The sequence below is a fragment of the Mobula birostris genome, chromosome 3, assembly GCF_030028105.1.
Source record: "Mobula birostris isolate sMobBir1 chromosome 3, sMobBir1.hap1, whole genome shotgun sequence".
In the NCBI taxonomy this organism is placed as follows: Eukaryota; Metazoa; Chordata; class Chondrichthyes; order Myliobatiformes; family Myliobatidae; genus Mobula; species Mobula birostris.
In genome coordinates, this window is record NC_092372.1 from 117,901,853 (window position 1) to 117,923,474 (window position 21,622).

The window sequence follows — 21,622 nt, forward strand, 5'->3', positions numbered from 1 at the left end:
TCAGAACTGGGAGGGAGAGATGAAAGAGGGTAATTTAATTTTCAGAGAGGAATAGACGGGGCAATGAAATATCTGTGATGGGGTGAGACCAGGTCAAATGGGCAGTTAGAGGAGATTTTGCTCTCTTGTTTGTGCAATGTGTTGCTTACAGTTTACTTGGAGTTCAAGATGTATTATTGTGTCAAATAGGGACATTACTGCACCAAAAAGTTATAAACAAGAAAATCTACAGATGCTGGAAATCTAAGCAAGCAACACACACAAAATGCTGGAGAACTTAACAGGCCAGGCAGCATCTATGGAAAAGAGTAAACAGTCAATGTTTCAGGCCGAGATCTTTCATCAGGACTGGAGAAAAAAAAAGATGAGGGGTAGACTTAAAAGGTGCGGGGGGGGGGGGAGAAACACAAGGTGGTAGGTGAAACCGGGAGGGGAGGGAGGGGTGCAGTAAAGAGCTGGGAAGTTGATAGGTGAAAGAGATACAGGGCTGGAGAAGGGGGAGTCTGATAGGAGAGGACAGAAGGCCATGGAAGAAAGGGAAGTGGGAAGAGGCACCAGAGGGAGGCGATGGGCAGGTAAGGAGATAAGATGAGACAGGGAAAAGGTGATGGGGAATGGTTGGGGGGGAGGGTCATTACCGGAAGTTTGAGAAATCAATGTTCATGCCATCAGGTTGGAGGCTACTCAGAGAGAATGTAAGGTGTTGCTCCTGCAAACTGAGTGTGGTCTCATCACAACTGTCAAGGAGACCATGGACTGATGTGTCGGAATAGGAACGGGAAATGGAATTAAAATGGGTGGCCACCGGGAGATCCCACTTTTTCTGGTGGATGGAGTGTAGGTGCTCAGCGAAGCAGTCTCCCAATCTACGTTGGGTCTCATCGTTATAAAAGAGGCCATACCGGGTTAACAGACTCTCAGGTGAAGTGTCGCCTCACCTGCAAGGACCATCTGGGGCCCTGTATGGTAGTGAGGGAGGAGGTATAGGGGCAGGTGTAGCAATTGTTCCACTTGCAAGGATAATTGCCAGGAGGGAGATCAGTCGGGTGGGACAAATGGACAAGGGAGTGATGTAGGGAGCGATTCCTGAGGAAAGCAGAAAGTGGGGAGGGGGGAAAAGATGTGTTTAGTGATGGGATCCCATTGGAGATGCTGGAACTAACAGAAAATTATGTGCAGGATGCGGAGGCTGGAGGAGTGGTAGGTGAGAACAAAAGGAACCCTATCCCTGGTGGGGAGGCAGGAGGATGAGGGCAGATGTGCGTGAAATGGAAGAGATGCGGTTGAGAGCAGCGTTGATGGTGGAGGAAGGGACGCCCCTTTCTTTGAAGAGGGAGGACATCTCCTTAGTACTGGAATGAAAAGATGTGGTGGAGACAGAGGAATTAAGAGAAGAGATGGCTTTTTTTTTCAAATAGTCCAGGTAGCTGTGAGAGTCTGTGGGTTTATAATACACATCAGTAGATAAGTACCAGGGATAAAGATAGAGTGATCAAGAAAGGGAAGAGAGGAAGCAGAAACGGACCAGGTAGATTTGACAGCAGGGTGGAAGTTGGAGGCAAAGTTGATGAAGACAACAAGCTCCACGTGGGTGCAGGAAACAGCACCAATGAAATCATAGATGCAGTGTAGGAAAAGCTGGGGAGTGACACCAGACACCGGCTTGGAACATATACTGTTCCACTTAGCTAACAAACAGGCAGGCATGGCTGGGACCCATGCGAGTGTCCATGGCTACACCTTTTGTTCGAAGGAAGTGGGAGGAGATGAAGAAGAAATTATTGAGAGTGAGGACAGGCAGAAGAGAGTACTGGTGGAGGGGAACTGGTTGGGTCTGGTGTCCAGAAAGAAACGGAGAGCTTTGAGGCCCTCCTGATGGGGGATGAAGGTGTATAGAGGCTGGACATCCATAGTAAAAATAAGGTGATGGGGGCCAGGGGCCTTAAAATCATTGAAAAGATCAAGAGCCTGTGAGGTGTCACGGATGCAGGTAGGAAGGGACTGAACCATGGAGGATAAAACAGAGCTGAAGTATGCAGATATAAGTTCAGTGGGGCAGGAACAAGTAGAAACAATGGTGCAACCTGGACAGGCAGGCTTGTGGATCTTGCTATCTTGGGCAGCTTTGGTATCCTGTGGTTGACTGGTAGAGTGGAGAAAGTGGTAAGGAAGGCACAGGGCACACTGGCCTTCAGAGCATCGAGTAGTATTGTTGGGTGCTGTGTCGTATTGGTGCAGCCACATTTGGAGTGTTGACTACAGTTTGTGTTATCCTTTCACAGGACAGATGGAAAGAGTGCAAAGAAGATTAATGAGAATGTTAGCAGGAATTGAGGCCCTGAGTTATAGAGAAAGGTTGGCCAGGTTAGGACTTTATTCTTTAATCAAAGGAGATTGAGGGATGAACTTATTGGAGGTGTAGAAAATCCTGAGGGGCATAGAAAGGGTTAATGCATGCAGTCTTTTCTGTTCCAGGGAAGGGTAACCAAAAGCTCGAGGGTATAGGGTTAAGCTGAGGGGAAAGATTTAAAAGGGCTCTGAAGTAAATCTGTTGTTATCACTGAATATACATTGTTCCGAATTTGCAACATTTCACATTATCAATGTCCAACAGGGTCTTGCAATCATGACAAAGACTTCCATTTGTTGGATCACGCACTGCCTCTGGTGACTTCTTCCCTGGGTGGCTAAAGCAGGTTTCAACAGAGCTCCACAAGTCCAACTCCACCGCTACCTAGCAACTTGCTAGTGGGGTAGACCTGCGATGCTTGATAACCAGCGGTGTCTTGTGATCCCGAAACAGATGTAAAGGGTGAGCAATAAGCTTTAGACCAGTAACAGCAAAAAGCAATGAGCACCCGAATTGGAGAGGACTTAATTCAGTAAGAGGAGAGAGGGTCTGACCAGGATAATGTGGACTTGGTGAGCAGCAGTTAGAAATGTGGTGGAGTAAAGGAACACTTTATGGGTTTGCAACTAACTGCAGAGAGTTGTGGGTGCAACCCAGCACATTATGAAAACTAGCCTCCCCCTTGTGGACTTCATCTACACTTCTCGCTCCCTCTGTAAAGCAGCCATCATGATCAAAGACTCCATCCACCCAAGACAGTCTTCTCCCCATTCCCATTGGGCAGAAGGTACAAAAGCAGGTACAGACAGGCTCAAGGACAGCTTCTATCCCACCATTATGACTATTGAACGGTTCTTTGGTGCAATAAGATGGAGTCTTGACCTCACAATCTACCTTGTCGTGACTTTGCACTTTATTGTCTACCTGTACCTCACATTCTCTGTAACTGTTACACATTATTCTAGAAACATAGAAAACCTACAGCACAATGCAGGCCCTTCGGCCCACAAAGTTGTGCCAAACATGTCTCTACCTTAGAAATTACTAGACTTCCCCATGGCCCTCTATTTTTCTAAGCTCCATGTACCTATCCAAAAGTCTCTTAAAAGACCCCATCGTATCCACCTCCACCGCCATTGCCGGCAGCCCATTCCATGTACTCACCACTCTCTGCATAAAAAAACTTACCCCTGACATCTTCTCTGTACCTACTCCCCAGCACCTTAAACCTGTGCCCTTTTGTGGCAACCATTTCATCCCTGGAAAAAAGCCTCTGACTATCCACATGATCAATACCTCTCATCATCTTATACACCTCTATCAGGTCGCCTCTCATCCTCTGTCACTCCAAGGAGAAAAGGCTGAGTTCACTCAACCTATTCACATAAGGCATGTTCTCCAATCCAGGCAACATCCTTGCACCCTTTCTATGGTTTCCACATCCTTCCTGTAGTGAGACAACCGGAACTGAGCACAGTACTCCAAGTGGGGTCTGACCAGGGTCCTATATAGCTGCAATATTACCTCTCAGCTCTGAAATTCAATTCCACAATTAATGAAGGCCAAAACACCGTATGCTTTCTTAACCACAGCGTCAACCTGCGCAGCTGCTTTGAGCATCCTATGGACTCAGACCCCAAGATCCTTCTGACCCTCCACACTGCCAAGAGCCTTACCGTTAATGCTATATTCTGCCATGATATTTGACCAACCAAAGTGAACCACCTCACACTTATCTGGGTTGAACTCCACCTGTACTCTGTTATTGTTTTACCTTGTACAATCTCAAATTACTGTTCTAATGAATTAATTTGTATGAATGGTATGCAAGGGACGTTTTTCATTGTCTCTCAGTACATTCAACATTGATTATTGCCATTCTTCAGCACACAAGTGTAACAAAATAGTTACTCCAGATCTGATACAGCATAAAAAAACATAATAAGTATAAAGAACACAATCAAAAGCACAATAAAAATAAATATAAAACAATCCTATGAAACACAATGTCCAAGTAACTTCTATAGATAGACTGATTTTATGTACATGAAGTGGTGCTAGGTGATGTGCGCGTAGTGGTGGAGGGGCGGGTTAGTGTGTGGAGGTGCTGATCTGCCTGACTGCCTGGGGGAAGTCACTGTTTTTGAGTCTGGTGGTCCTGGTGTGGATGCTGTGTAATTTCTCCCCTGCTGGGAGTGGGCAAACAGTCCATCAGCATGGTGGGTTGGATCCTTCATGATATGGATGGTCCTATCCTGGCACCTTTCTGTAGAGTTACAGAATACACGTGCACTAAGATGTTAACTGTCCTGTGCTATCACCAGTGGGATCATCAGTTGATCTGCCACCTGTCTTCAGGAGTTTCGGCCCACTTATGATCAAGACTCCCTCGAGGTGGTGGGCCAGCAGTGCTAAAGCACCACCTCCCACTGGTGAGCTTAAAAACTTGGCATCTGCCTCTATCAGAGTTGTTGGTCACTTCCATCCAACAGATAGTCTGCTCTTCAGGTGTCTATGCAACTACTGAAGGGTTTGCAAGGTATGTATACACTGTCTGACTATCTGCCCCTCTGGACATACTTGGTCCACACCCATGCTGATCGTTTCTCTGCTGCCTCAGCTACAGCCCTGCTGGTTAACTTGATCTCTCTTCTAGTGAAGCCAAGGTCACGCAGCCACTTCTGGAGAGTGAATGCAATAAACCCACGGGAGCCTACTTCGAATGGATAGCATGAGACCTTCCGCCCTCTGTCTCTGCACTCTGATCTTAATTCTACATACTTGGTTAACTTGCGCTCATGGGCTTCATAGATGTTGTCTTCCCAGGGGACCGTGACTTCACCAATAACCACTTCTCTACTGGTGTCAGACCATACGATTGTATCTGGACGCAATGTGGTGAAAGCTATTTGCTCCAGGAAACTGCCTTTCCCATCCAGGTCGGCCTTGACACACCAATCATTGGCTGAAGAAAGTATGCTTGATCGTGAGCCTGTGCTGTACACCCTTGACTTGGAGCCTTCTTTCACAAATGATATGTGATGTTCTGTGCAGCATGGGGCATGAGATAAGTTGTGCTGCAGTACTCTCTGCTCAACCGCTTCTGTTACAACTTTGAGAACATTGTTATGTCTCTGAGTGTACATGCCGCTGGAAAGATTGACTCTGCATGCACTCAAGATATGTTGACATGTTCCCTTCTCACTACAAGCAGCACACCTGTCTGTCTTATCTTCATACCAGGTGCTAAGGTTGGCAGGTGTTGGGAGCAGATCGTACGCTGCTCTGCATAGAAAAGAAATGTGGAGCGGTTCCAACTGCCACAGAACATTCCAAGATAGATGTCGTTGTTCAACACTTTCCCACCAGGTCCAAGCCCCTTGTCTGGCCAGGCCAGCTGTTTTAGTTAAGCCCTTCTCCTCTTCTACCTCTCGTATTTCTTGTGTTACAAGCTCATGGCGCTCCTTACCTGCAGAAGATGACCACCACTTGTGGGTTGTCCATTCAAGTCCCTTGACGGTGGGTAGGCTGGTGCCAGTGATGTGTTGGGCAGTCTTGCGTAGACCCCTCCTGCCTGCCGCAGTGCAGGTTCCATAACAAGCAGAGATGCAGCCTGTTAGGATGCTCTCCACTGCTCATCTGTATGTGTGCCGCCCAGCTCTCTTCTATCTCCTTCAGTTGTGCATGTCAGATGATTGAAAGCTCAACTAGATGGTAGAAAGATGGGAGGTGGAAAAGAAAGTAAGATGGGCAAAGTGGGAATGAGAATGGAAGGATAGTTAACACTATCAGGGAGACTAAAAGTCTTGTAAAGGTATATGAATATACCTTTGGTAGAAATGGATGTGATGAGGCAGATTAAGAGCCAAGAAGTCTAGTGTATAAATTAAGAAATGGAGCAAAGCTAGAATACAGAATGAGTAAGTTCTATCGGTCTTTACTAAGGCAGGAATATTGCCAATATTTCAAAGTCAGTGAGATAGGGAAGATAATGGTTGAGAAGAAACGTTGAAGAGATCCTACAAAGGATGACCCTGCTAAGGGTAATTGATCAACACATAGTGCATCCTACGTAGCAGTAGAGATGAAAATGCAGAAGGTCCTGGCATAAGCTTTCATGTGGTATTTTATGTGTTCTTTAATTATACATGAAACAGTATCTACCACTTATCCAATCTTAGTTTGCTTTACAGCAGAATGTAAATTAGTTCACCAACAGTGGTTTACCTTCATTAAATCTGTACTAACTTTCATTTATCCCCCATGATTTCTCAACCAACAATTCTTCTCTGGATTGCTATTTCTGAACATTTACCTATTTACTGAGGCTGGGTAATTGATGAATCTCGCTTGGTATCTTTTATAAACATCGCTGGCATCCCTTCAGTCTGAGCTGGCACCTCTATATCAAAAGATGTTGGGTGACTCATGACCAGAATTTCTGTTCACTCAGAAACCTGACTGCCTTCTATCAGTAGCATGAGTTTCCTTTAACCACATTTTAAGCACCTTTGTTTTGTCAGTCTGTACCCTGACTAATCATGCCGGCAACTAGTAAAGCACCCTCTGCTTTCGGACAATTGCAAAGCAGTCGCCACAGCTTTAGCGCTTTGCCTCCAGTGGAGAGTCTTCTCTTTTGCCTGCACGCTGCCCTTCATTATCTTCAAGATGGCACCAGCGAACAGCACACCCAACAACGGTGTCCTGCAGACAGTTCACAAAACTACTACTTCTTCTTCTTCTTCTTTCAAATATGATTCTCCTGGATTCCTGGTTTGACGTTTGATACCCTACATGCTGTTCGCTCACTTACTGCCGTTCGTGAAATTCGTTCCTTTCTCACGCATTGGGTGTTTGATTTTTTCTGGAACGGGTTCCAAGGTGTTTCTTTGTCTCATAGCTGCCTGTGGGTGGACGAGTCTCAGAGTTGTATTCTGTATACATACTTTGATAATAAATGTACTTTGAATCTTTAAATCTTTTTGGCATTTATATTTTTATTAAATATGGTTGAGTTCCTTTTTACGGTCATACGTAAGTAATTTTTTTTGTATTTTACAGGAATAGATTAAGAAAATTCTAAACTATCAAACACTGTGCACAAAAGTAGCAAAAAGAACATGCAGTTCAAAAGCTGGCTATGTGCAGCTTATATTCTGTGCAATGTCCTCTTGGTCATTGATGTTAATGTTTCTGCCACTACTGATTCGAATGGCAGTGGCACTCCAGCTGAAAGTCTTCAAACAACTATGAACAATGGTCCCCTGGGTCAAGGGTTCACTGTGCCGAAGGCAACATCAGCACCTACATCCAATCAGAGCGCAAGTGCCTTGGCTTCTGGGACTACAGATGCCATGTCAACCTCTAAGCCTAACAGTTCACAGACATCTGCGACACCAACAGATTTTGTTCAAACAGCACTGTCCAATGTTTCAAGTCACAGTATAAATGAGTCAACAGCAACTCCAACAGTTCATTCAACAGCTGGAAAAACCCAAGCTACTGCGATAGCAACACTGGTACCAAAGTCCACGCAGATGGAGTCCACTGCAACAGGCAGAAAGTCAAGTAGCACTGGCGCCACTCAGCCAACCACTGGCTCACTGTATACAGTCATTACCACTGCCACTTCAGGTATGGTCTCCTTTCTGACGGAAGCACAGTGAAATCAAATATTCAAATGAACAAACTGTAACAATTCAGGAGACTGAGACTGTAAATGCTGGAGTCCAGATCAACAAGCAATCGGCTGGAAGAATTCAGCAGCTTAAGCGGCATCTACGTGAGGAAAGGAATTAACAACGTTTCGGGTTGAAACTGTGCATTGGGGCTGGTGCCAGGATTTGATCTAAAATGTCAACAATTCCTTTCTTCCCACAGGTGATGCTTGATGCCCTATGTTCTTCCAGCAGATTGTTTGCTGTGTCACTGTTCAGGAATTTTGATCAGTTTAGCAAAACCTGAATCTACTTAAGGTAAGCAGTCCAAGGGTATTCCAGACCAAACGCAGAGGGGAAGGTGAATTCATCATTTTAAATATCATTTCCAGTCTTTCTTCCGGTGTTCAGTATGGATTTGAAATTGATGACGTTTGTTAGCTTTTAATTTAATGAGTAATATTAGTAATTGAGTACGAAACTGAATCCAAATTCAACTTAATCCTTCCTTCTGTTCTTCCACCACAAGAGACAATGGGGATCAAGCCTATGGAGACACCATTTCTGAGAAAGCAGTCTCGATTGTATGTTAATTTGTGCAATTATAAATCCATGTCCCAGGCTATTGTTCACAGTAAACAACCCCAGAAATCAATAGTCATAGAAAAAAGCACAGAAACAGGCCCTTCAGCCCAACTAGTCCATGCAAACCATTGAAACAGCCTACTCCCATCGACTTACAACAGGACCATACCCTGCCATCCATGTACCTATCCAAACTTCTCTTAAACATTGCAATCGAGCTTGTATCCACAACTCGTGCTGACAGCTTGTTCCATACTCTCACCACCCTCTGAGTAAAGAAGTTTCCCCTCATGTTGTCCTTAAACTTTTCACCTGTCATCCTTAACCCATGACCTCTAGTTGTAGTCCCACCCAACCGCTGAGGAAAGAGCCTGCTTGACCTTACCCTATCTATACCCCTCATAATTTTGTAAACCTCTGTCCAATCTCCCCTTAATCTTTTATGTTCCACGAAATAAAGCCTTAACCTATTCAGTCTTTCCTTATGACTCAGGTCCTGCAGACCCTGCAACATTCTTGTAAACTTTCTCTGTACTCTTTCAACCTTATTTACATCTTTCCTGTCGCTCGGTGACCAAAACTGCACACAATACTCCAAATTAGGCCTCACTGATGTCTTATAGAACTTCAATATAACATTCGATCTCCTGTATTCAGTACTTTGATTTATGAAGGTCAATATGCCAAAAAGCTTTCTTTCAATCCTATCTGCTTGTGACACCACTTTCAGTGAACTATGGACCTGTATTCCCAGATCCCTTTGTTCTACAGCACTTCCGGTGCCCTGCCATTCGCTGTGTAAGACTTCCTCTGGTGGTCCTTTCAAAGTGCAACACCTTGCACTTGTCTACATTAAATTCCATCTCCCATTTTTCCAGCTAGTCCAGATCCCACAGGAAGCTTCGATAATCTTCCTTGCTGTCCGCTACACCTCCAGTCTCTGTGTTCTCTGCAAATTTGTTGATCCAGTTAATCACATTATCATCCAGGTCATTTGTTGATAACAAACAATAACAGACCCAGCACTGATCTCTGCAGCTCTCCACTTGTCATAAGCTTCTTCCACAAAACCAATGTCTAATACAAGTTCATGCCTCATAATGAATGCCAAGCAACTGAATCTTTTTAACCAACCTCCCATGCGGGACCTTGTCAAGTGACTTGCTAAAGTCCATGTAGACAACATCCACTGCCTTGCCTTCATCAAATTTCCTGATAACTTCCTCAAAAAACTCAACAAGATTGGTTAGACACAACCTACCACACACAAAGTGATGCTGACTATCAGTCCATGTCTATCTAAATATTTGTATATCCAGTCCCTTAGAACACCTTTCAATAACTTTCCCACTACTGATGTCAGGCTCATGGACCTACAATCTTCTTGTTTATGTTTAGGGTCTTTCAGAAACAACAAAACAACATTGGCCATCTTCCGATCCTCCGGTACCTCACTTGTTGTTAAGAACGATTTAAGTATGTCTGCTTGGTCCTCTGCAATTTCTGTACTTGCCTCCCACAGGGTCCAAAGGAACACCTCGTCAGGCCTGGGGATTTATCCCTCCTAATTTGCCTTGACAGCATACACCTCCTCCTCTGTAATCTGTCTGGGGTCCATGAATAAGATGCTGCTTTGCCTCACTTCTGTAGACTCTGTCTCCTGAGTAACTACAGATGCAAAACATCCATTTAAGATCTCCCTCATCTCTTTTGACTCCACACATTGATTACCATTCTGATCTTCCAGAGGACCAATTTTGTCCTTTGCAATTTTTTTGCTCTTAAGATATCTGTAGAATCCCTTTGGATTCTCCTTCACCTTGAGTGCCAGGGCAACCTCATGCCTTCTTTTAGCCTTCCTGATTTATTTCTTAAGTGTTCTCATGCATTTCTTACACTCCACAAGTATTTCATTTGTTCCTACCTGCCTATACCCACGACACACCTACTTTTCTTTCTTAACCAGGCCTTCAATAGCTTTTGAAAACCAGGGCTCCTTAAACCTGTTACCTTTATCTTTTTTATTCTGACAGGCACGTACAAGCCTTGTACTCCCATATATTCACTTTTGAAGGCCTCCCACCTACCAAGTACCCCTTTGCCAGAAAACAGCCTGTCTCAATCCACTCGTGCCAGATCCTTCCTGGTACCATCAAAATTAGCCTTTCTCCAGTTTAGAATCTCAGATATGGACCAGACCTATCTTTTTCTATATTTACTTTGCAACTAATGGCATTGTGATCACTAGATGCAAAGTGTTCCCTTACAAACTTCTGTCACCTGCCCTGTCTCATTCCCTAATAGCACATTAAATAGCAAACACTCTCTCATTGAAACTTCCCTGAAGACATTTGACAAAATCTATCCCATCCAGCCCTTTTACAGTATGGGAGTCCCAGTCAATATGTGGAGAGTTAACATCACCTAGTATCACAACCTTACGTTTCTTGCAAGTGTCTGTGATCTTTTTCACAAATTCGTTCCTCTAAATCCTGTGGACTGTGGGGTTGTCCATTAACAGGGACATAGCTTTCTTATTTCTCAGTTCCACCCTTAAAGCCTCACTAGATGAGTTCCCCAGTCTGTCTTCACTGAGCACTGCTGTGACATTTCCCATAACTAGTAACTCCACCCCTCCTCATTTAATCCCTCCCGCTCTGTCATGTCAAAAACAATGGAACCCCAGGATATTGAGCTGCCAGTCCTGCCCCTCCTGCAATCAAGCCTCACTAATGGCTACAATTTCATAACTCCATGGGTGGATCCATGCCCTGAGCTCGTCTGCATTTCCTATGATAATTCTTGCACTGAAATATACACAGCTCAGGGCACTAGTCGCAACGTGCTCAACCTTTTGACTCCTGACGTAGTCTGAGGTCTTAACAACATCTGCCTCCACAACCTCTCCACTATCTGTTCTGGCACTCTGGTTCCTATACCCCTACAACTCTAAATTAAACACCTCCACCCCGTGCAGCAGTGGGGAACCTTCCCACTAGGATATTAATCCCCCTCCAGTTCCGGTGCAAAGTTTCTTTTCTGTACTGGTCCACCACTCCTGGAAGAGAGCCCAATGGTCAAATATGTTCCTTTGGTTTTCTTCTCTTCCGCTTCTGATACTCTTCATTCCTCCACTGGAACTGAGTAGCCCATTATCAAATATATTACTGCTCAGGTGACATCCTAAGAGTATTAATTTTGGCTGAGGCACTGTAAGATAGGAGAGAGGAGCAGGATCTTGGTTAGGTGGGTCTGACTTTGACTTGGATTTTGGGGACAACTGACACCAGCATCAGTCCTTAAATGTTGCACACAATGTAATACTGATCCAAACCAGTTTCTAGAGGACAAGCAATGAATCAAATTGACCGCGATGTTTTGGTCCAAGCCAGGGGTCCCTAACCTTTTCTATGTCATGGACCCTTACCATTGACCAAGGGGTCTGTGGACTCAGGCTGGAAACCCCTGGTCTCAGAGTTGGGATGCAGGTGTGGACTCTAGATGCCCTATCTGGAACTAGTCAGGTTTGTGTTGCATCTCATTATTCTTTACTGGAACGTTGGCTGTCACACACTCATGCACTCACACTTGTTCTTTCTCTCTCTGTCTCTCTCATTCTTTCTGCCTCCCTGACTTAGGTTTCTCTCTTTCTCTCATCCTCTTCTTCATTCTGTTCCCCTCAGTTATGACCCTGCTGGACTCTGGCCTTTGAGTAGGTTAAAACGCAAAGCCAAATGATTTTATCTTCAGTCAATTCAGAATTTTTTTTTCCCATGAGTGAACATCTGTATGAGGAAAATTTGACTCGACACTTCCTGTCATTTGCTAGTCCCATTATCCTAATAACCTTATCACATCAGGAACACAAGAAGTGATTCATATCCCCATGGAACATAGATTCTGAAGTTTTCCAGAAAACACGTTGCTCTGGAAGCAAATGACTTTTAAAATAGTGGAACAACAAGTTCACTGTCCCTGGTAACTAGCTGGCTAACAGGGTTTGATCTCTGAGGCATCTGCAAAGTTATTAAAATCCTTAAGAAAGTTCTGGATAACCCTCTCCCAGCTTCACCCCAATTTCCAATTGACCACTTCTCTGACTGCTTGCATTAGTGTGAACCTTTGATTTCTACTTGGCCAGTCTCCCAGACAATTTTGCTAATGCAATGTGCACACACTTGTGCACCCACACCTGTGGACCAAAATCTCTGATCTCTCTCCACATCACGCTTATCTCTGAACACAGGAATCATTTTGGTGCCTCAAATCGCTCCCACACTTTCTCCCCCAGTAAGAATTGTCCTAATGCTCCCAATCCCTCGAAGAATAAAGACAGCTACTTCTCTGATCCCCTTGGGTCCTCCATTGGCCCTATATCCTCCATAAGCCAGAAGTCTCAGCAGCCTCTTAGGATGAGGTATCTGGTCCTCAATGACAATTACATGTCGACATGGTGGGACTGCTCAGAGCTAGTCTACATCGGTACATTGCAATTTCTTGGCCCTTTTGTCCAATGGTTACCTTAGCCATAGGTGCTGAACTTTCCTGTTGGCTTTGCATTGTAAGGGCTGATGTTAACAGCATTAAATTCTATCATCAGTGATCTTGCTGCTGAGTCAGAGCCTAGAGAAGGATCACATAACAGCAGAGCATCAGATTTACTTTCATTGGAGCAAGACAAGTAATCAGATGCTATCATGGTGGACCTTTAGACTATATGGATGTCTTAGGATGCCTGCCCTCTGTGACAGCCATGATTTTCAACAGGTGGCTGTCTGTGGAATTGGAAGAGGAAAGCATTACCTCGGTGTTGAATTTCAGTGTAGTTACAGTGAATTACCTCTAATTAATGTATTAATTTCTTTGTCTATTAACTAAAGACCTAACCTTCATTCTTTTTATGGGTATTTCTTCGTCCTGGTGCTCTGGAGGTTTAATGTCAAACTGCTGCCTGTATTCTCAGAGTTATACAGCATGCAGACCAGGCTGTCTACCTGAGATAGTCCCATTTTCTCACATTTGGTCCATGCCTCTCCTATCCATCAACCTGAATAATTGTACTTGCAATACCCCTATGGCTTCCTCTAGCAGCTCATTCCACAAACCCACTACCCTCTGTATGTAAAGACTTGTCCCTCAAGTCCCCTTTAAATCTTTCCTATCTCATCTTCAACCGATGCCCTCTAGTTTTAGATTGCAGTACTTTAGGGAAAAGACTGTGATCAACTGCCTCATCTATGTTTCCCATGACTTCATAAAGGTCTATTAGACCACCACTCAGCCTCCTTTGCTCCAGGGAAAACAATCCCAGCCTGGCCAGTTTGTCTTCCAGACCTGGCTCCCCCTCTAGCTTAATCACATCCATTCTATAACTTGTGACCAGAATTGCATACACTATTGCAGGTGCTGTCTCACCAACATCCTAGACAGCTGTAAGATGACACATCAAACCTTGTATTTAGTGCCCCGGCCGATATGAGCCATGCACTTTCTCCATGTGTAACCAACGTAGACCAGGTGCTGAGATTCCTGTCACAGGAGTCACTAAGATTCCTGCGACCATACACTTCACTGTGTACTCTTGCAAGTCTCCAGGAGGCACTGTGAAGAGGGAGAAGGTCTAGAATGGAAGAGTCATTGCATCAGAATGCCAGCCACTCTCCGCACAGGAGGCAAGGAGTGAGAATAAAAAGACTGCAGATGCGGGATGTGGAGCAACAAGAATCTCTGAGACAGGCACATGGATGATAGAAACACAGAGAGCTTATGGAGAAAGGAATGGTTAGATTTGTTCATTCATTCATTATGTGCTGTGTCATATGACGTGCACAATCATGCTCTTTCCATGACCATGATCGTTCTTGGTAATGTTTCTACAGAAGTGGTTTGCCATTGCCTTCTTTCTGGGCGGTGTCTTTACAAGAGGGGTGACCCCAGCCATTATCAATACTCTTCAGAGATTGTTTGCCTAGAGTCACTGGCTGCAAAACCAGAATTTGTGATATGCACCAGCTGCTCATATGACTATTCCCAACCTGAACCCATGGGTTCATATGACCTGCACTGGGGGTCTGAGCAGGTGCTACACCCTACCCAAGGACTAGCGGAGGGAAGAAGCACCTTACACCTCCTTTGGTAGAGACTTATCTCCACCCTGCCACCCTAGACTTATCTTAGAGTATGTTAAAATGTTGGCGCATGGGCTGAAGAGCTTATATGAACTCAGTGGGTCATGCAGCATCTGTGGAGGCAAAGTGATAGGACATTTTGTCGATATCCTGCATCAGGACTAAGAGTGCAAAGGTCAGATAGCCAGTATGAAAAGGAATGGGAAAGGGCTGAGGCTCGGGTTGGCGACTGATAGGTGGATCCAGATGGGGAGGAGTTGATAAGCAGATGGAGGTTGGTAGAGGTAGAAAGGGTGGAGATAGTGATACAGGCAGAGTGGTGATAAGTAGTGAGAACAAAGGGGGACAGGTTATGGAACCTGTTAAGAAAACATGATGAGTGAAACCAGATAAAGGGAGTGTAAATACTTTGACAAAGTATTACTTTAATATGTTGTATCAAATGTTAACTGGAAACATTTGGTTAGCTTACATGAAGAGTAAAATAATGAGGAGCAAATTTGTTTCTATTTTCCAGGCTCAGTTTTACCTCTGCAAAAGGAAGAAGTAATTCTGACTATCTGCTTGAGCACCATTCTCGCTGTGGTCATTTTAACTATTGTGATGTATAATGTCAACAAGTGCAAACGAAGGAGAGCACAGTACTCACACCATCCTCTCTATGCCAACTCACATGAGGAGCCAGGTGTGTAAATTCCTGATCTCTCTGATCTATATAAGTTAGAAGTAGATATGTTCAGCTTTATTTATAGTATTGGTTCCTTAAGGTTGTCATAGCCAGGGGTGGTAGTGAGGATAAGCTCCCAAAGGCACGCGTCTCAAATAGCCTCTGACAACTAAGTCCAGCTTCTGGCCTTCACATGTGACTAAGCCTGGCAGAACTGTTTCTACTGACAGGAGAGGGGGTAAAGGCAGATTACTGGTGCGTTAAATACCAATTGCTTTGGGCAGATGGGGTTTGTCAGCCGTGGTTGGCAAGTCATCTGGAAGGAATGCTGATCTCTGATCCCTGCTGCCTTGCGACAATGACTACTCACAGGGAAGGCTTTGGGAATAAACTCCAAGGGAAAATCCGGAGCTGGAGTCCCTAAGGCAGTTCTTTGTTTAACGCTGACTGGCAACTCCTGCGCCATCGCTGGTGCCGAACTGTACCGGTCTCTGCTGTTCCTTTGGATTCATCAGCTGTGTGGAAAGGGGGAGCTTTCATTTTCTTTTAACAGTTTCTTTTGCGATTATTAAAAAACCAGGGGAAAAAAAGTAAGTTTGGAAATCATGTGATAAAATTAGCTGTATCTGCATCAGCAGACACTCTCTTGACTCTCCCTGGGTAGGCGGCAATAAGCACAAGAGGTCATTCGTTCGTGATGCAGTGCAAGGTTTAAAAAGAGCTCGGGTGTTCGTTGCTTTTTTCTTGGTGGATGGCAATCAGTGTGGGAGGTCATTCTTTGGTGACACAGTAGGAAGTTTGAAAAGTCCTTTGGTGCTTTCGGCTTTTTTCTCGGTGGGCAGCCATCAACATGGGGCCAATAAAAAGAAAGGAGGTGTGATTGGAATGGTTATTGTTGGAGCGACCATTGTGTGAGTGGGGCATTGTTAGAGTGGTCAGACTTCAGCTCAACAGGTTTGGCCAAGAACAGGCGGAGCTCCTAAGTAAGTAAGAAAGAAAGATTCCAGTAAGTTTTTTTTTCTCTGTTAGTACATAGCTAGTGCACTGATAATGGATCTAGAGGTAGTGTGTTCCTTGTGTGAGAAGTGGGAAATTTGGGAAACTTCCGGCCTCTCTGATAACTCAATCTTCATGAGTGCATCAAGCTGCAGCTCCTCGGAGACTGTGTTAAAGAACTGGAGCTACAGGGAAGTAGTCACCCCTAAGCTGCAGGAGCCAGATCCCTGAGTGGCTGTCAGGAGAGGGAAAAGGAATAGGTAGCCAGTGCAGAGTACTCTTGTGCTTAAGTACACCGCTTTGGATACTGTGGGTTGGTGGGAGAGGTAGGGTTTAACCTACTGGGAGAAGCTAGTCTGGCTCTGTGGCTCAGAAGGGAAGTGGGAAGAGGAGGAGCGGCAGTAGTGAGAGGGGATTCTATAGTGAAGCAGAGAAGAACGGCGGGAGGAGAGAGAGCAGCGCACCGGTGAAAAATGATATCGTATCCGTTAAATAGGGGCCGTGGACAATTCTAGTCCGTGCCGAATGCTTACTCTCACCTAGTCCCAATGACCTGCACTCAGCCCATAACCCTCCATTCCTTTCCTGTCCATATAGCTATCCAATTATACTTTAAATGACAATATCGAGCCTGCCTCTACCATTTCTACTGGAAGCTCGTTCCACACAGCTACCACTCTCTGAGTAAAGAAGTTCCCCCTCGTGTTACCCCTAAACTTTTGCCCCCAACTCTCAACTCCTGTCCTCTTGTTTGAATCTCCCCTACTCTCAATGGAAAAAGCCTATCCACGTCAACTCTATCTATCCCCCTCATAATTTTAAATACCTCTATCAAGTCCCCCCTTAACCTTCTACGCTCCAAAGAATAAAGACCCAACTTGTTCAACCTCTCTCTATAACTTAGGTGCTGAAACCCAGGTAACATGTTATGTACTGGCCCAGATTTGATTAGGAAATTTAAGGTAAGGGAACCCTTAGGAGGCAGTGATCATAATATGATATAATTCACCCTGCAGTTTGACAAGGAGAAGAAAAAAATGGATGTATCAGCATTACAGTGGAGTAAAGGGAATTATAGAGGCATGAGAGAGGAGCTGGCCTCTCACTCTCTCTCTCTCTCTCTCTCTCTCTCTCACACACACACACACACAGACACACACACTCTCACTCTCTCTCTCTCTTTCACTCTCTCATGAAGTATCACTGTACTTTACTTGCAGGCACATGATAAAAATAGGCCAAAGCCAGCATGCTTTTCTAAAGGGGAAATCTTGCCTGACAAATCTTTTATAGTTCTTTGAGGAGATAGCAAACAGGATAGACAAAGGAGAGTCATTGAAGGTTTATTTGGTTTTCAGAGGGCCTTTGACAAGGTGCCACACATGAGGCTGCTTAACAAACTAACAGCCCATTGTATTATGGGAAAGGTACTAGAATGGATAGAAGATTGGCTGACTGGCAGGAGCCAAAAAGTGGGAATAAAGGGGGCCTTTTCTGGTTGGCTGCAGGTGACCAGTGGTGTGCTGCAAGGTTTGGTGTTGGGACCTCTTCTTTTCATGTTATATTGCACAGACTTGGTTGAAGGAATTGTTAGCTTTGTGGCCAAGTTTGCAATGAATACAAAGGTTGGTGGAAGGGGAGGCAGTGTTGAGGAAGCAGGGTGTCCACCGAAGGACTTAGACAGATTGGGGGAATGGGCAAAGAAGCAGCAGATGGAACATAGTGTAGGCAAGTGCATGGTCCTACACTTTGGCAGAAGGAATGAAGAAGACATGAAGTATTTTGTAAATATATTTTGAAAATTCAAAAATCAGAGGTGCAGTGGGACTTAGGAGTCCTTGTGCAGGATTCCCTGAAGATTAATTTGCGGGTTGAATCGATGGTAAGGAAGGTAAATGCAATGTCAGCATTCATTTTAAGATGACTAGAATACAAAAGCAAGGATGTAATGCTAAGGCTTTATAAGGCATTGATCAGACCCTTCTTGGAGTATTGTGAGCAGTTTTGGGCCCCTTATCTAAGAAAGGATGTGGTGGCATTGGAGAGGGACCAGAGGAGGTTCATGAGAATGATCCCAGGAATGAAAGGGTTAATATATGAGTAGTGTTTGATGCTTCTGTTCCTGTACTCACTGGATTTTAAAAGAATGAGAGGGGATCTCTTTGAAACCGATTCAAGATTGAAAGGTCGGATAGAGTGGGTATGGAGAGGATGTTTCCTATAGTGGGAGAGTCTAGGACCAGAGGGCACATTCTCAGAATTGAGGGACATTCATTTAGAACAGAGATGAGGAAAATTTCTTGTAGCCAGAGGGTGGCGAGTCTGTGGAATTCTTTGCCACAGGCGGCAAAGGTACATTTAAGATGGAGGTTGATAGGTTCTTCATTAATCAAGGCATTAAAGGTTATGAGGAAAGAGTTGGAGAATGGGGTTTAGGGGGATAATAAATCAGCCATGATGGAATGGCAGAGCAGACTTGGCGGGACGAATGACCTAGATCTTATGGTCTTATGGGCCATGTTTTGTGGAAGTTACAGTATTGTTAATGTTGATCTCAGAAAGCTAAAGCTGAAACAACAGGAATTCTGCAGATGCTGGAAATTCAAGCAACACACATCAAAGTTGCCGGTGAGTGCAGCAGGCCAGGCAGCATCTCTAGGAAGAGGTGCAGTCGACGTTTCAGGCCGAGACCCTTCGTCAGGACTAACGGTGACATTGCTAAAGCTGACATTGGCATTGCTTATGTAATACATTCCTCATGCATAACTGTCTATTCTCTCTTGTATAGGTTTTCCAAATGATACCTTAGTGATATCAGGAGGTCTATATGATGAATCACGTGTTTATAATCCCAACATGACTGTTCTTGAAGAAGATGATGACCTTCATGCTGATTACCCTTCATTTACCTCCAAGTATAGCCAATTCAAGCTGGAATTTTTACCAGAGGAAAGAGATGTTTCAGGTCAAGGAGCCTCATTTACCACATTCCAACCGGAAACATAATCCCATTACAACCATTGTGTTAACTCTACCCTCTAACCTCTATTTCTTTCAGTTTCTTGGGTTAGATGAACAAAAGGTAGCTTTTTGTATTTTGTGTCCCTGCAGCTATAATAGAACTTTTGGAACGAGTAAAACTAGTATTGTATGTGTTCTGACCAGCAACTGTGTTTGTGATATTGTGAAAGCAACTCTGAAGAAAGCGTGAATGTTTGTACAGACATGCCCGTATTGTAAATAATATGAACTTTTGTATTCAGAAGTATTTGTGTTTGATGTACATATGTGTAACTTTGTTATAATCCTTGTTAGTTGCCTTGGGAATAATCATCCAATCCTTGACTTCCCTGGATTTTAAAGGGTGAGGTGACCTTTTCTATCTTTCACTCCAAATTTAATTATGAGCCTAATCATGTGTAGACACTCCTTAATCAATCTGAAGTATCAAAATACTAATTTCCTTGAAATTCAGTCAAAATAGTTTTCATTGATTATGTTGAATTGCCCTGAAGCATGTCTAATCAGTGAGATTCTTTCAGCTGTATGCTTGTGCATTTGTATTTGGTTACTGGTCAGAATGAAAAATTGTCACTTTGTTGATCAGAATTGTTGCTTAAAACCTCTGTCTGTGGCAGTATGTTTCCTGTCCTATTTAGATAGCTCTGGTTTATCGGGCATGCCGGAGGAGCTTTGTTTAGGGACAGACACCATTTGCACAGAAAACATGGTAATAATTCTGTCCTGTAAAAGTAAATTATCTTAAAATAAGGATTAATTTATTTTGAAACTCTAAGCAAATGTATCCTCATTATAAGTTCAAGTTAGTTGTATTTATGGTGTGCTCAAGTATGGATTTAACGTGCAGACAGCCATGATAATAATTATGACAGGTTCCACTGGTGCCAGGTAATGAAGTTATTATGCAAAAAATCAATGCTATTAAAGGAGAGCTGTAAATATATTATATATATCAGCACTGTTTGGATATTTCTTTGGAATCTGAAATCCTATTTTAGTTAAATAGTTTTATTTTTATAAATCATTTTCTGCCCAGACTTGCTAGTAGGTTGCTCGTAAATACATGTTCAAGATAAAACTTTCAGCCAATCTAGTATCTTAGTAACTTTCTACAATTTATCTTCAGTGGCTGATGCATTTATTTATCCTAGTGTATCAAAATATCACCAAATATTGCTCTTCAATAAAAGAGTAAACAAACAACTCCGTGTTACCTGTACTTATATTGTTATATTTAACAAGGGTATGTCAGCTTTTAAATTAAAATATATTGGCTGCAGATTTCAGCTGCAGAGTTGCCAAACTGCTTCCAGCTTGGTATATCATGCATATATTTTTATTGTCTTTCAAGTCCATTGCCATTATGGGAAGCCCCACTCACCTTAAATGCATGCTCTCTGGTATTAAATGTTTCAGCTCTTGGAAAAAGATATTGTCTATTTACTCTACCTAAGCCTCTAATAATCTTATAAACTTCTATCGGAGCACCCCTCAGTCTCTGGTACTCCAGAGAAAACAACCCAAGTTTGTCCTACCTCTTGTTCTAGCACATGCCCTCTAATCCAGGCAACATCTTGGTAAACCTCTTCTGCACCTTCTCCAAAACCATGACACCCTTCCCATAATGGGATGACCAGAACTGTATGCAATACTCCAGATGTGGACTAACCAGAATTTTATAAAGCTGCATGACTTTTGAACTCCATATACCTTCTTCACAATCTACTGAAGGACTTGGCAGATTTAACTTTCAAGCAAGCAATTATGGCACTATTAAGTGGATGAAGGTTCAGCGCAATGGCTGAAAGCGAGGCAGGAGGGGAGAACTCCAAGCCAGACTGAAATGCCAAGGGAAGCTCCTTCCACCCAGCATCTTGTTAGCAAGCGTGCAATTGCTGGAGAACAAAATTGAGGACCTAAGAGCAAGGGTGCATACAGCACTCTTGCCCATAGGGAAATGAGGAACTGTTGTGTTCTGTGGATTACCAAGATCTGGCTTACTCAAGAGTATGCCAGATATGGTTATCAGAACAGAAGCCTTCTTGATACATAGGATTATACCAGTGCCTATACGAATATGGTAACCTGCCTCAGTGACCATTGTCCAGTCGCACTTATATCCACTGTGATGAAGTATTTTGAGAGGTTGGTGATGAAACATATCAGCTCCTGTTTAAGAAGTGACTTGGATCCATTTCAATTGCCTACTGGCACAACA

At 43.8% G+C, this 21,622-nt stretch overlaps 1 long non-coding RNA gene across 3 annotated transcripts in view; it reads left to right on the forward strand.

Moving 5' to 3' along the window:
* The window catches only part of LOC140195237 (uncharacterized), a 37,584-nt gene extending 16,977 nt beyond the window's left edge, over positions 1 to 20,607 (forward strand). For all 3 annotated transcript variants that reach the window (XR_011885389.1, XR_011885391.1, XR_011885390.1), the window contains exons 2-4: positions 7,412 to 7,984; positions 15,238 to 15,405; positions 19,172 to 20,607. This is a non-coding gene — a long non-coding RNA (uncharacterized lncRNA). The remainder of the gene's footprint in view (positions 1 to 7,411; positions 7,985 to 15,237; positions 15,406 to 19,171) is intronic.
* Positions 20,608 to 21,622: the final 1,015 nt, after the last annotated feature.